Source organism: Callorhinus ursinus, unplaced genomic scaffold, assembly GCF_003265705.2.
Source record: "Callorhinus ursinus isolate GAN/ISIS: 27379988/994484 unplaced genomic scaffold, GSC_fseal_2.0 scaffold14, whole genome shotgun sequence".
Lineage (NCBI taxonomy): Eukaryota > Metazoa > Chordata > Mammalia > Carnivora > Otariidae > Callorhinus > Callorhinus ursinus.
The window spans coordinates 4836044-4851376 of NW_027397076.1; the positions used below are offsets into that span (position 1 = coordinate 4836044).

Genomic DNA, 15333 nt, shown 5'->3' on the forward strand with positions numbered 1-15333 from the left:
AAGAAAGAAAGAAAGAAAGAAAGAAAGAAAGAAAGAAAGAAAGAAAGTAGGAAGGAAGGAAGGAAGGAAGGAAGGAAGGAAAGGAAGGAAGGAAAGGAAGGAAGGAAGGAAGGAAGGAAGGAAGGAAGGAAGAAAAAGAAAATAAGAAACAGCACAGAGGATCAGAGGGGAAAGGAAGGAGACAAACCATGAGAGACTCTTAACTATGGGAAACAAACTAAGGGTCGCTGGAGGGGAGATGGTTAGGGGGATGGGGCAACTAGGTGACAGGCATTAAAGACGTGATGAGCACTGGGTGTTATATGCAACTGATGGATTACTGAACTCTACCTCTGAAATTAATTCTGAACTATATGTTGGTTAATTGAATTTAAATTAAAAAAAAAAAGAAGGAATGAATGAATCCTATGAAGAGGCCCATGAAGCATGTCCAAAACCCCCTAAGTCCCCACTTCTTCCGTTTTACAGATCAGGACCTGAGACCCAAAATAAGAGAGGAGTAACTTTCCCGAGGTCAGCCAGCAGTCAGTAGCAGGCAAGGTCCAGATTCGGGGTCTTTCATTTCCCAGGCCTGGCCTCTTTCCATACATGCCTCAGCAATAGTGGAAGGACTGGGTGCCAGCTTCTGCCTGTGTGACATGATGAAGAGCATGCTTCAAAAGTTTACCCCAGCCCTCCTACACTGTTGGTGGGAATGCAAGCTGGTGCAGCCACTCTGGAAAACAGTATGGAGGTTCCTCAAAAAGTTGAAAACGGAGCTACCCTACGACTCAGCATTTGCACTAGTGGGTATTTACCCCAAAGTTACAAATGTAGTGATCCAAAAGGGCACATGCACCCCAATGTTGAAAGCAGCAATGGCCACAATAGCCAAACTATAGAAAGAGCCTAGATGTCCATCAACAGATGAATGGATAAAGAAGATGTGGTGTATATATACTATGGAATATTATGCAGCCATCAAAAGGAATGAAAACTTGCCATTTGCAATGACGTGGATGGAACTGGATGATATTATGCTGAGCGAAATAAGCCAATCAGAGAAAGACAATTATAATATGGTCTCACTGATATGTGGAATTTCCGAAACAAAACAGAGGATCATAGGGGAAGAGAAGAAAAAATAAAACAAGATGAAACCAGAGAGGGAGACAAACCATAAGAGACTCTTAATCATAGGAAACAAACTGAGGGATGCTGGAGGGGAGGCGGGTGGGAGGGATGGGGTGGCTGGGTGATGGACACTGGGGAGGGTATGTGCTATGGTGAGCGCTGTGAATTGTGTAAGACTGATGAATCACAGACCTGTACTTCTGAAACAAATAATACATTACATGTTAATAAAAAAAAAGGTTACCCCCAAAAAACTGAAAGCAAAGAGAGGCCAGCCAAGAGGCTGAGGCTGTGGTATTACCAGGAGGGAAGTGATGAGGACCTGTCTCCCAACGACTGGAGAAGTCAAGAGGAAGGGCAAAGTCTGGAATACTTTGTGAAAGAAGCTTGTTGAATAATTGAATGTGGTGTTTAAAGGGTCAAAAGGAAAAACTGGAAGTTATTTCAAGGAGGGTGAGCCCATGTTTTATTTATCTTTGAATCTTCCGTAACCATACTTAGCACATAGTGAATACACAGCAAATATTTATCACCAGTCACAGTAATGAAGAAGACTAGAAAAAATCACAATCCATGGTTGTTCTGAGTCAAACTCTCTGAATATAGGGGGCAAGAACACAAATTTGGGGTCAGATAAACCTAGGTCAAGTCTCATCTTCCTCACTTAGTAGACAGGTGATCTTGGGCAGAAAGTTATTCTCTCCAAACTTCATCTTCTACATCACTAAAGAAAGGATAATAAAAGGAGAGAGACAGAGACACAGACAGAGAGACAGAGACAAAGAGACAGAGACTAAATACAATTATGTGTATAATGTGCTTACTTAACTCAATTGCTTGGCCCATGTGAAGTCCTCAAAAAATGCTCACCTTTATTTACTGTCTCATTGGCCTCTGTCCCCTTTTGAAATCTCTGCCCCCTCACTTCCAGATCTGCAATGGTGAGTTCTCAGCTCCTCTCTGCTCCCCTCTTCCTCAAGGAGTTTACAGGGAGAGAAAGAGCTCCTGGTATCGAACTCAGGATTGGTTCTCCACCTCTGAACTTGAGATTGATTTAGTGTTTCCCATCTGCTTAGCTGGAAGCTTTCTCATGAGAACCTCAGCACCCTTATAAATGCATGAATCACATCAGCTGTGCTGAACAGAGCTATAAGTGTAACTTAGGAACCCAGACATGAGTTACAGATCTAGGGTGGGCCTGCTGTGAGTGCTTCCAAATGGTGACAACTTGCTCCCATTTCCAAGCATAGTTCCCATGCTTTGTTATCATCTCACCTTTGATAATAGCATTGACTGCAGAGAAATAATGGTTTGGGTCTCATCTCTGGGCTCAGAAGAGATGGGAGGGCCTTGGTGTTCCAGCTGAAGTACAAGAGAAAAGCTGTGTTTCTATCCTGTGCTTGTTCAGAGGAGCAGCCCACATTTGCCCTTCACAGAGTTGTATGCAGTTCCCATCTGAGGCCTGCCAGCTTCTGAGGTTAAGTCTCTAAAACGAAAGGGAAGCGGGGGCTGGAAGAATTTTGGAGGGAGTCCAGGGCTGCCTGGGCGAGCCAACCCAAATAATTCAGGCAAGCAAAAATTTGCTTGGACCTGAGCTGGCTGTCTAGACAGTCATGACTGCACACAGGTATGACCTTGCACTTCATTTGGCTGTGCTGAACTTGTTTAAAGGTGCCTATCAATGGGTGGTTCAGTTTAGGTTCCCCCCAAAACAGATTCAGAATGAAGGCTTTTAATGCAATGAATTTCCTGAGGAAGTGATCCTCGAGTATGTTGGTAGGGAATTAAAGGAGTGAGAAGGAGGGAAAGAAGCTAATAAAGGGGTGTGTTGTTCAGTTAGTTACCACTGTGGGCAAGTGGAACTCAACCCTTCCGGGTGACCACTGAATTCATTGTGGAAATGTCCCAGGGTCACCCCCTAAGAGGAGGGCAAGGAAGCTGGTGTGTTTATCCATCATCAGCTCTCCTTTGTCATGGGCCGAGGGCACATTCAGTCTGCCGGGAATGCAGAACAAGCTCCCTCCTCTTGGGCTGAGAATTGCAAGTGTGGTCGGTAAACAGCCGTCAGAGTGTGGACAATGTCTAGGGCATGTGGGCAGGGCATTGCCAATGTCTGCAGCCAGCGAATCAAAACACAAATGCTCCCTAAAACAAAAGCATTGACCAGTCAGACTCTATCCCATTCCTCCTAGAGATTGCTCAATCATGGCCCTAGAGATACAGAAATTAGAACCTTGGAAGATGATTTCTCCTCTGCTGGGAATCCCTTCTAAATTATAACTGCATCTCTTGAGTGCTTACAACATGCTAGGCATTTAATCTTCTCATTTAATTTTTATAACAACACTTGGAGGTGAGAACTATTAATACTATCACTCGTGTTGCATAGAATAAGTAACCAAAGCTCATAGAGTTCAGGGACATGCCCAAGATCACATACTCAATATGAAATGAGGCTAAGATTTGGACCCAGGCTGTGTGTCTCAAGAGCTCACCCCTCATTCTCAGTGCTCTCCTGCTGATGCCCCCATACAGCTGTGTCAGGGCTCCCTCAGGCCCAGAGCAGCTTGTTCTACTCTCAGAACTGTCTGTCTGTATGGTCTTTATGTTGCTGGGTGGTTTGCCTATTTACATCTTGTGCTTTTCAGGCTGGAGGAGGGATGGAAGGAAATTGGCATCTATAGATCTGCTGCTGAGCTGCTCCCCATACCAACAATTTTGCAATGCTCAGAGTGGCCCTGTGAGCTTGGGATCAGGATCCTCCCCATGTACATCTGAAGAACCCAAGTGAATTGCAGAGAAATGAAGTGACTTGTCCACACCCCAGCACCTAAGAGGCAAAGGAGTCAGGTGGGGGTAATGTGACCTACAGGGTCAACTGCCTGTCACAACCAAGTTAGGCCTTCTCTAATGAACGCCATTCCCTCACTTCTGATCCATACACACATCCTATCAAAGCACTTAAGATATTTTATTCACATACCATTGGTCCACAAATACATGTCCTCCCACTAGGAGTCCTCTGATAGTCTCTGAATTGTTGATTTAAATAATCATGTGTTGAACAAATGTATCAAAATAATAAATGAAAAAATGCATGACCTGGGTTCAAATCTTGCATTTTTTCTGTTGAGGGCTTTGGACTCAGAGAAGCCGGGATTCACCTGCCCTGGAATGTGCCTCACCACCCAGGCCGTCCAGAGAGAGCCCCAGGTTGGTGCTTGTCAGGCAATAGGCCCCACTGGACTGTCCCATGCCTTCCCCATACCACTGCCCTGTCATCAGCTCACCTTTCTCCCACTGCCACCTTTCAAGTTTCCATGACTTTTTGTGTAGAAAAGTGACTGAAGCTTCTCTGAAAGATCTATTCTTTCTAAAGTGTTGATGGCAGCCAAGAACCAATGCACCACATTTGAATGGAACTTTATTTTTTTGTTTACTCCTCACTTATTTTTTTATTTAAGTTTTTATTTTAATTCCAGTTGGTTAACATATAGTGCTATATTAGTCTCAGGAGTACAATATAGTAATTCAACAGTTGCATGTGTCGCCCTGTACTCATCATGACAGGTGTACTTCTGAGTCCCCAGTGGGAATTTATATTTTAACTCTATTATTTAATCTATATTTATATCTATAAACTAAATCTATATCTATAAGTTAAATCTATATTTAACTCTATATTTTAACTCTTTAACACCTAACGTCTTAGGTCAGCAGAATAATAAATATAACAACTAAAAATTACTTCATTTCTACTATATGCCAGGCTGTATTTTGAGGGCTTTGAGAGATTAAACCTCACACAAACAAATTAGCATTAGTTTTTAGGATATGCTCTCAAACTTCTATCAAATGTCTTCCTACCAACCTGTCCCTGGTGTCTGAAATCTTATAATCTGGTGGTTCTTCGATCAATAACTCCCGGCACCATGGCTGGTACATAGTAGGTGTGTGGGTTCCCCAGAAGCAGACTCCAAACAAGGATTTGAGTGGAAGTGGTTCGGGAGGTGTACAGGGAAGGGAAGGGAAGGCAGCTTATAAAAGGGTATCTTTTCAAACTAGCTAAAATTGTGGGCCCCAGGAGCCCATTGCCTTGGGGGAACACTGTGGAATGGTGTAGAAAATCTGCTTTAGTGTTATCCCACCTCAAGAGTGAGGATGCTGGGGTATTTATAAGTAAACTCCCATCAGTCATTTGTGAAGGTATCCTCCCAGGGGACATCAACTCTTTATCACTTCATCTGTCAGTGAGTGCGCACAGTGGCTTTGGAGAAATTCCTCAGCTACTGAGACACAGTACTGGCAGAGGAAGTTGGCTGCAATGTACCGAAGTGATAAGGTCCAAAGGATGTGGGCAGCCACCACCAGCGTCTGCTACAGTGTTTAATAAATACTTGTTAAGTAAATGAATGAGGGCATGAAGAAGATGATGGTGGTGATGGGAGGCAAAGATGCCCTAACTTTCCTTGCTTCATTATGACTCTTGAGACTTCCTGCCATCTTAGTGATTTTCCATCATTCAGGACACTCTCCCACGGGATATCCAGGGTGTCTGATCTTGTCAGTAGCAAGAGGAAGGTTTTACAAGAGTCCTAGGAACATGGACAGAGTTCTGGTTTCACATTGTTCAACCCCCACGTGACAGTTTCCATCATACATCTGGAGTCTACATCACAGAATGCCAAGGCTCCTGCAGTAGCTATCAGGAAAACGAAAAGACCTCAGAGGGCAGATGTCATCAATTTTTCACTTTCTCACTAGTGAACCCAACTATAATTCTAACCTTGGTAACACAAGGCCAGTGGAAACTATGTGCAGCACATGTTTGGATTAAATTCTCTGTTGATTTCTCTTGATTTATAGGTTAAAACTCAGCCAATGCAAGTCTTTTCCCTACCCTACCAATTTCTGTCTTGAACTAAGTGTTAAATATTTTGTCAAACTACAATTTTTGTTATTTTCAGCCTCATAAAAATAATTAAAATTTTAAAATCCCTGCCCAAGATTGGAAAGTAGTTTTTCTGTTTTTGTTTCCAGAATTATTTCACATTTTTGAATTTACACAGCTCTAGATCCCAAGAATCACATGATTTCACTGCTCTCAAGCACAGATTTCTCATATTCATGTATTTCATGATATAGCAAACCAGAAAATAGAGGTGCAAATCCATAAGCAACACATATGGTGGTGGTTCTAGGGTCAATGACGTGAAACAACTGTGAATAATCCTATCTGGAAAAGCCTACCATCCCTGGGAGAGACAATATCTTCTTTCCCTCCTCTTTCTCCCCTCTTCTCTCTTTTTCTTTTTATTTCTTTAGTTTCTAAGTGGAGCTTTACTTGTGAAAGACCTAAGATGCCTTGAATTCCAAGTTCACATCTCAGAGAGAATTTAGAAGTTGCTCCAAAGGAGAATCCAAGAAAATACCTGTAGCTTTGCTAAAACATGAGCGGGTTTGGGTGCTTCTGACAGGGGAGTGTCCGCCAAGCACTCAGAATAGTTCTATTAACTATAAACTGAGCCCGTTATCTGGCCATTCTAAGGTCCTCATGCTAGGAAAACAACAAGCAATGAAGAGGGTTACTGTACTGGTCAAGGTGATTGACCCTATCAAGGGAAAATTGAGTCACTACTACACATTGAGGACAGGAAAGAGTATGTCTGGAATGCAGGCAATCTTTGGGACCCCTCTTAGTAATACCATGCCCTGTGATAAAAATTAATGGGACCCTACAACCCAATAAAGATAAAACCTCTAGTAGAATCAGAGCTTGGACCATTCCATTAGACTAGGATCTAGGACAAACTGTGGCGCTTCCCGCGGGCAAAGCAAATGCAAAAACAATCATAGAAGGAAGAAATTATAAATACCAGCTATGATAATATGACCAGTTGCAGAAACAGTGACTGTAATAGTTATCAGAATTTCTTCTTTTCTTTGATATATTTGTGTGTATCTATGTGGATAGGTATGTGTGTGTATACTTTTACATATTTTTTATTTCTTTTCCCTCTTAATCCTATTCATTTACTATGCAACATAAGATGTTATAAAAGTAGTAAGCCTTATATCTTGATATTTAAAGTACAAGATATTAAGAGAGGAGTCTGATTCAGCTAGTGATGAAAGTGAATGTAATCCAAAGATGCATCCAGCTATACTATCTTGGAGACAGCTTGTTTTCATTTGTACAAAGAATAGTTGCATCATGTTAAGAGAAAACATGATTTCACATTGTCTTTATCTGGAAGTTAAATACAGAAAAAAAGAGATATACTAAGTTGATAAGAGTTGCACTGTTCTGAAGTGTTACATTGTCAACTTGGTTAAGCTATAAACTTTCTCAAAATTCCATTTTATGCTTCTCCTTCATCTGCAGGGTTCCAGGTTAGAGTTGACCAAAAGAGGAATTTGTTCAATATTTTGAAGGTAGAAGTAACTCATTGGCCATTACTCTCAGCAGACATACAATATGCATTCAGATATGGTGCTGGAAAGATGCAGAGATCTTTGGTGAGTCCTGCCTTCCTCTTGTTCTTCCTTGCTTCACATCTAGCTCATATTCTTTTTTTTTTTTAAATGCAAAAATTCAGGTTTTATTTTTACTTATTCTTACAATGGTGGGAGCTGGTATCAGGAACTTATAGGCAAATATCAGGAACTTATAGGCAAACAACTTTTGTTTTCTACATCTTGCCTGAACAAAAATACACACAATGTGGCATTATCATTAGGCAAGACTTGCTTTTTTACATTTCACAAAAGAATACAATATTATCCTTTTTTTGAACAAAATGCGCAGATTACTAAGGAAACCATCTTTGGAGGAAGTGTTTAATAAGCATATTTTATTTAAATAAATCCTCTAGGAGGAAATGGGAGCATTCATTGCCTTTACTTAGAAGAAGGCTATGTAAGCAATTATCTGTCAAATTTATCTGTGCAGCTCACCAACATTTCCTTGTTGGAAACATCAATATTTCCACATCGCAGTTCCCAAAATGACTTTAAAGTCTTAAAATTCTGTGTCTCCTTTGGCTTGCTTCTTTCTTGATTCCACCCAGGCTTTATTAATGGTTCGCTTCATGTCATCACCTCCATCTTCATAAATTTTCTTTAGAACATTCATCAATCCCTCACTAGGATCTGTTTCAGTGTCACAGGAGGGCTTTTCTTTCTCTTTGCATTCTTTTTCAACCTGAGTCAGGTAGTCCCACCGTGTGTTTTCTGCTTTCTTTCTACATAAGATAAGAACTGTATCTGTCTTGACTTTTTTTGAACTGCCTTCCAGAGAGATGGGTTTTAAGAGATTGTTCACAATCATGGAGTAACTCTTCCCATTTAGATTCTTTACCAAAAGATCAAATGACCTCTCTGTGAAATGCACCTGCACATTCTTGGTGGGGACCTAATGAACTCCAGTTAAGGTAATGTAGATTTTCACAAACTTATCTGACTGATCCCATCCGTAATTACTGATTTTCACTGTATATCCTGTTGTAATGGGAGCAACCACAGCGGCTGGCTTTTCACTGTTAAGAAGTTCTACTTTTCTCTGTGATTTCTGGTGCATCTTGTTCTTGATTTCTGTCTCAATCTTGGATTTTTCAGCTGCAAGGGCATCACGTACTCTTTTTCTAGTGGCTTTTTCCAGCAGCACCTTCACCTCTTCTAAATCTTTCTGTAGCTCTTCCAAAGCTGAAGCCATGGTCCGGCTGATTAGGCAAGGCCCGAGCTGCAGGCACACAGGGGAGAGAACAGGAAACACCGCACTGAAAGCACTTACACTGAGGCAGGCCCCTCCCCCATGAGTCGCAGCGCCCCAAGCCTGCGCGCACACCCGACCCAGCCTCTAGCTCATATTCTTGATTGCTGACTTGCTGACCAGTTCTCAGCTATGGACTCAGAGATTCAGCAGCACACAGGCATCAACTTCCCCTCCTAGAGAGCTCTCCCTTTGCTGTCCTCCACAAGAGCTGGATGGACTTGGCTTCTCATAACTCTGCAAATGCCACTTGTCCACATGCACCTGTGCTTCCAGAGGGCTGGTCAGTGGCTCTTTCTCTGATGTTTCTATTCTCTTTTACCTTTAGTCTTCCAGCTTTTCTCACATTTGTGAGGGTCTAAGTCCCATAACAACCCCCTTCTTCTCCTCGTATTCATTGTTACTGTGGATCCCTGATCGAACCCTGACTGATAAAACCTGCCGTCTAGATGGAATGACAAAAGTTATCTCCATGCAAACAGTTGTCTCTCACTACAGGAGAATAGTGAGATTTCCAGGTTAGCAGTACAGGATGCTAGGAGTCAGCTATGGAAGTACAAGAAAAAGCGGCATTCCAATGGGGCGGATAGAGGTAACTAGAAATAGACTGAATTGTTATTTTCACTAAAGTTTCCCATTACTGTTTATTTCTCACCTTTCCACTGGCATAATGTGGTATATTAAGACATGCCAATCATGCCCAGCCGATGCCAGACAGAGACATGATTTGGTGGGTTAAGCTGTGACCTCCTCAAAGCCAGACCTCCTGGAATTGGACCCAAAGGAAAAACATAAATGGAAGGTGAACTCAGGGCCACCTGAACTGAAGCCTTTCTGTGTCCACTTCCATTGCAGCCCTTCCAGCCCTTGAAGATGCCACTCAGATTCCACCTTGTCTTGTTTGCAGTAGATTTCCATGTAGTTCCAGAGCTGTGAAACTCTCCTTCCTTTCTGGCCACCTTTTAATTCTGTAGTAAATAGTTATCAACTTTTTGTGCTCTGTTAATTGTTGCCAAAGAATTTGGGTTCCACATGATAGAAATAAAAAGCCAGCTCTCTTAACAAAGGACTTTAGAGCTCTAGTTTCCAGGCATTCCATCACCGTATTGATCACGTAAGTTTTCAGGATGTAAATGTTATAATGCTGACATGCAGAATACCTTTTCCTGCTCTGGCTTTTAACATAGGGAAATAGAAATAGAAATTCTATGGATAACTGGAAATAGTTTTGAGCACGTGGCCTATAAATTTACTGCTGAGACTTAAACCAGCCCTGTGAATAGTGTTGTACTTGTAGGTAGACACAGAGGTCAAGGAGCAGTCATTAATTGGTAGTTATTCTGAAATAGAAGCCTGCATCATACAGTATCTCACGGATTGCCTCAACACTTTGGTGTTACACATTCCATTTTTGGCACCCTTGGCTCATGGGAAGGGCTCTCACCCCCTGAGGGGCTTCTGAGGCAGGTGGGCTAGAGGATGGGCAAAGGGAGGTGTATCTTGAGCATCCGAAAATAAGTTTATGATTTTACTTGTTTATCCTTTAAAGTTCTTTGATTGCAGGCAACAGAAACAGATTTTGTCCAAAGCAAAATGTAATTGGAGGAAGAATAGGAAACAGATCAGAGAACAGAAGGTAAAGCTGGAGTTGTAGGACTTCAGCGGTTTTGGGAATAGCACGGGTGGGCAGTCTCTTCAGAAAACCACCTTCTACTCAGTTGAGCTCCAATCTGGTTGTCACTCTGCCCAAGACTCAGATCCAAGGAGAAGGGATTGGCCCTGCTTCAGTTTCAGGCTCCTTGGGCCAGAAGCAAGTGGGGATCTTGACCCTTGAAACTTTCCCAAGGAGAAATCAGGATGTATTTACCAGATAATGAGGTCACCATGTCCTGAAAAGATGGGTCTTGTGGTGTTTGCCCAGGGACACTTTCTGTACAGGTAATCTGAGCATGTCCAGCAAAAGTTTAGTGTGGCCCAAGGACAAACCCTCAACTCAGTGTTAGGTTTTCCTCTCGTCTTTCCCCATGCGGCATCCCTGGGTTTGGAGATTATCCAGACCCAGATGGTATTTGTATTTCTAAGAGCCCTGGCCATTCGAAGTCTGACATACGCCACACTAGAAAGTCATGAAAGGGAAGCCAGATGACAAATTGGGACCGATTTTTCCCAGACATCTGTCTGCATCTAGATCCCGGTTACAAGGAGTCTGAAACATCCCATTATCTCAGCCGAGAAATCACGCCCAGAGAAGTTAGACTGTTTAATTTCTTTTCTGCCCAACAACTGCTCAACTCTCAATCCCCCAAATCCCTTCCCTCCAGTCAAATGCACCTTTTGGCCCCATCTGGGCCCCCACTTACATAGCTCCCCAATATCTGGAATAGCCTCACAGTCAAGCCAATAGGTCGGTTTTCTGAATCTCTTCAGACCCCCAGAGATTTACTTCCAGAGCTTCCAACAACACCCTTGGGAGGTATGAATATATCCAAACATCTTGTTAAGTGTACACTTGTGGGAACATCTGTACATGGATTCATTGATCTGCCTTTGTCCTGGCTCCCGTTTTAGAGCAGAAGCCTCCTGAGGAGAAGGGTCGCCTCTGGGTTGCTCTCCTGCCTTTCCCCGAAGCATCTAGCAAAGCACACATGCAATCAGCACTGCTAACCGACTCACATAAATAAGGTGGTGGAGAGACAGCATGGTAGGAGATGGAGCACCATGTTCTAGTCTGAGTGTTAACAATCCTCTAGCTGAGAGACCATGAGCAAGCCATTCCACCATGCCGAGCCTCGGTCCCCTCATGCCCACAGAGGTGGCTGTGATTCATCCCCTGCTTATACCGTATGGTTGTTGCGCTCAAATCAGAGTGCTGATGGGCACGTGGCTTACATTGCAGCTAGAGACATGACACGTGGTTATGAGGTCACCCTAGCCACCAGAGACAATCCAGTGAAAACCAGAGACATTCAGCCAGCCCAGTTCTCTCAAGTCAGCGTCTCGTGCTTCTGCCTTTCACATGTAAGCTCTGAGACCACGGAGCAGCGGCCCGGCCCTTCTATTTCCAGCACGGCAATAAGCACAATAAAAACAAGGCCTGCTGAACGCCAGCGGCAATGAAATACTTTATCAGAGAACATGAAGGAGTCAGGCTTTGTCAGCAGTATGTCCCTAACATCTCTTGTTCCATCTGTCCCTACCACGAAGACACTTGTTCACACTCGGCCTGTTTCCTGCCTGGATCCCTGCCACCTTCTACTGCCTGACTTTCTATCTCTTGCCTCCTGACCCCACTTCAGTGCCAGACGGCTCAGATTGCCACTTCTCAGTTCAACTTGGAGTGGCCTCTGGCTTTCTGCACCACCTGCCTTTTTCGGTTTAGAGCAATAGAGATCCTCCTAAAAATGGCCTTTCCCATTTCTCCACTGTTTCCCATCAAAACTTTCTTCCCCAATTTTGGACTTTTGGTTGGCTCTACTTTCTAAAATTGCCCCCCACAAGCAAAAGCTCAAAGTGACTTCATGACCGCCTGTTTTGCTTTTTTTTTTTTCCTTTTTGTTGTGTTTAACATAAATCCATTTCTCTGTCTCTAGAAACGAAAAGCAACATATAACCCAAACCCCAGGCCTGGGAGATGATTTTTGAAGTTTTGGCAGATAGTCAGGAGAGATGAACATTTAAAGGAGCTCCAATCTTGCAAACATTTGCTGGTGGACTCCACCATTCAGTAATGCACCCCTAGTGCTGAGTACTCTGATCTCTTGGTCAAAAACTATGCAGGAGTTTTTGGCTCCCACCTTCCTCCTAAACCTGAACCAAAATTCCTTTCTTTCTGGCCATCTGGTCTCCCCATTTAACTTAGCCAAGCGCAGCTTGACAACTCTCCCCCACTGCGATGGCACAAAGGGAAGACAAGGAGCTCTGAAATTCGCCTGATACAGTCTCAGACTTCAATTCCATGCTACTTAGGGTGAAATAAGCCATCAAAGTGATATATTAGGGAACTATGTGCGGCAAAGCCACGTTCATTCAAAACTAAAGGCAGGGAAGAAACGGATTTAGAATAAATAGTCCTGGTGCTTTGGGAAGAAAAGACTGGAAATTCTATCCCACTCTGCCTGACTTCAAAATAACAAAGGCCAACAACATCTGCATTATTCTTCACAGGCAACGGAGGGCTTTTTCAAATGGGAGGACATCAAAGAAGAGCAAAGTACTAGTTTATATTTGACTCTTTCTATTTTTCACAGCCCTTCAGATTGGCTATCACAAATCATCCTCTCCTATATTTTGGAAGATAGATAAAATGGGATTTATTCAATCAATCATTCATCTATTCTACTTATGTTTATTGGGTGCCTACAGCAGATGCCAGGTGCTATTCTAGATGCTGGAGATATAAGACGTTGAATACAACAGATGAAGCCCCCGAAATCCTTGCACTTCTGTTGTAATAGGAGAAAAAGACGATGAGCAAATGCAAACAGATATAGAGTATGTCAGATGGGGTAAGATGGGGATAAAAGCAGAAAACAAAAATAAAGCAAGATAAGGGGGATAGAGATTCATGGGTGGTGTGCTTTTCTGTGGGGTGGTCTCTCATGAAGTGATATTTGAGCTGAGCCCTGAGGGACTGAGATGAGCAGATTCCCCCGGGGAAGAGGCTTCCAGAGGCTCAGAGGGAACATTTAGGCAGGAATGTGTTTGGCTCATTAGAAAACCAGCGAGGAGGCCAGTGAGGCTGAAGCAGAGTAAGCAAGGCAAAGAGCAGTAGGAAATGAGGTCAGAGAGATAAGGGAGACAAGACGTGTAAGGCCCTGTCGCAGGCTGCAAAGGCTTGCACTTCTAGCCCCAGTGAGTGGGCAGGCTTTCCACAACGTGTTACGCAGAGTGAGCAACGTGATCCAACTCACATTTCGGAAGGATTACTCTGGCAGAGACTACACTGTCCCCGGTACCCATTTCCTCTTTCTTGCATAATAATGGAAAACCCAAGTTTTTAGCTGGACACATGGCATCCCAGAATTTTTTTAAAAAGACCGTATTTTCCAGCATCTCTTGCAGGTAGTTGTAGCCAGAGGACTCAAGTCTGGCAGAGGGGCGGTAAGTATGGTGTGGTGCTTCAGAAAATCATGCCTAAAAAATAGGCAGTTTGTATGTTTTTAACCCTTTTCTTCTTCACTCTGTCCCATATTCTTTGCCTGAAATGCAGATGTGATGGCTGGAGCTATATGCTACCTTGGACCATGAGGAAAAGGGCCACCCTGCTGGATGGGATAATGGTGAGTTGGAAGAATCTGAAGCCCCCAAGGACTTTATGGAGCAGATCCATGCCTGCCCAACCAAGTTGCCTCCAGACATTTATTTTGAATCTCTGTTTCTGGCAGCCGAGCCTAGTCCTACCTGGTACAATCTTTCTGGCCACTGTGTAGAGAATAAACAATAAGGAGGGCAAGGGCCAAAACAAGGATAATGTCTATTTCATGAATGAGAACATTGAGGCTTGACAAAGTTAAGTGAGATTGTGGTTATAAGCACTGGTTTGGAAAGTCAACAAACTTGCCTCTATTTAAACCCGGCCTCCAACACTTTGTAGCCTCATAAGATTGGGCAGGCAAGCTCCGAAGCGTCACTAAGCCTTCATTTCCTCAACTGAAACACAGCGGCAATAACAATACCTACCAGACTATTACTGTGAGCACCAAACACATTATGTGAAAAGATTTAACCCAGCCTGGCCCAGAGTTGGGTCCCTTACCTGTTGGTTCCCTATCCTTCCTCTTCTCTCTACCTTTCACATCTCCCCGCGCAAGCCCTGAAAACAGCAATCCTTCCAAGATGAGTGGACATCGCACACAATTCAGAGGACATACTTGGGAAGGGAAGAAGAGAGAGAGAAGAGAAAAAGAAGCACTGGCCGGTGGACAGGATGGACTTTCAAGTTCTCAGAGGGTCTCCATTTACAGGAGGAAAATGTCAGTAGTAGCGCTGGCTGGCAGATCTAAGGGAAGAAGGCCAGCAGTTCACCCTTCACCCTGGGGTCTGGCAACGTCAGTGCTCCAAGGTGTTCCTGCTCTGGCCCCCTTCCTAATTCTCCCCTTCTCCATCGTCACCTCTTTCCCCTTCCAAAATAAAAATAGGGGTAGTGAAGAGCTTGGTAAATCATCTGGTTCTCAAGCAGTTTTTCCTTGATGTGACTGAATTTCTCATTGGCCTGGCAGGATGTTTTCAGACTGTGTGGAGAGCACGCTGGATGTTTTCTTTATCTGAGTACTAAGCTTTGGAATGCAAAGCAGCACATACATGTTTCCTTTTTGGTAGCAGATTCTCTTCCTCATTATGTTTTGCTCAGGCTAATATTAAAATGAATTGGCTTCCTCTGACAACAATAAGTGTAATAATAACAGGAAATGGCCCAGAATCACACAACAATAAGAATAGAGCTGGAGGGG

General features: G+C 43.3%; 1 pseudogene; it reads right to left on the bottom strand.

Moving 5' to 3' along the window:
* Positions 1–7968: 7968 nt before the first annotated feature.
* Positions 7969–15034, bottom strand: LOC112832038 (calcyclin-binding protein pseudogene; annotated as a pseudogene).
* Positions 15035–15333: the final 299 nt, after the last annotated feature.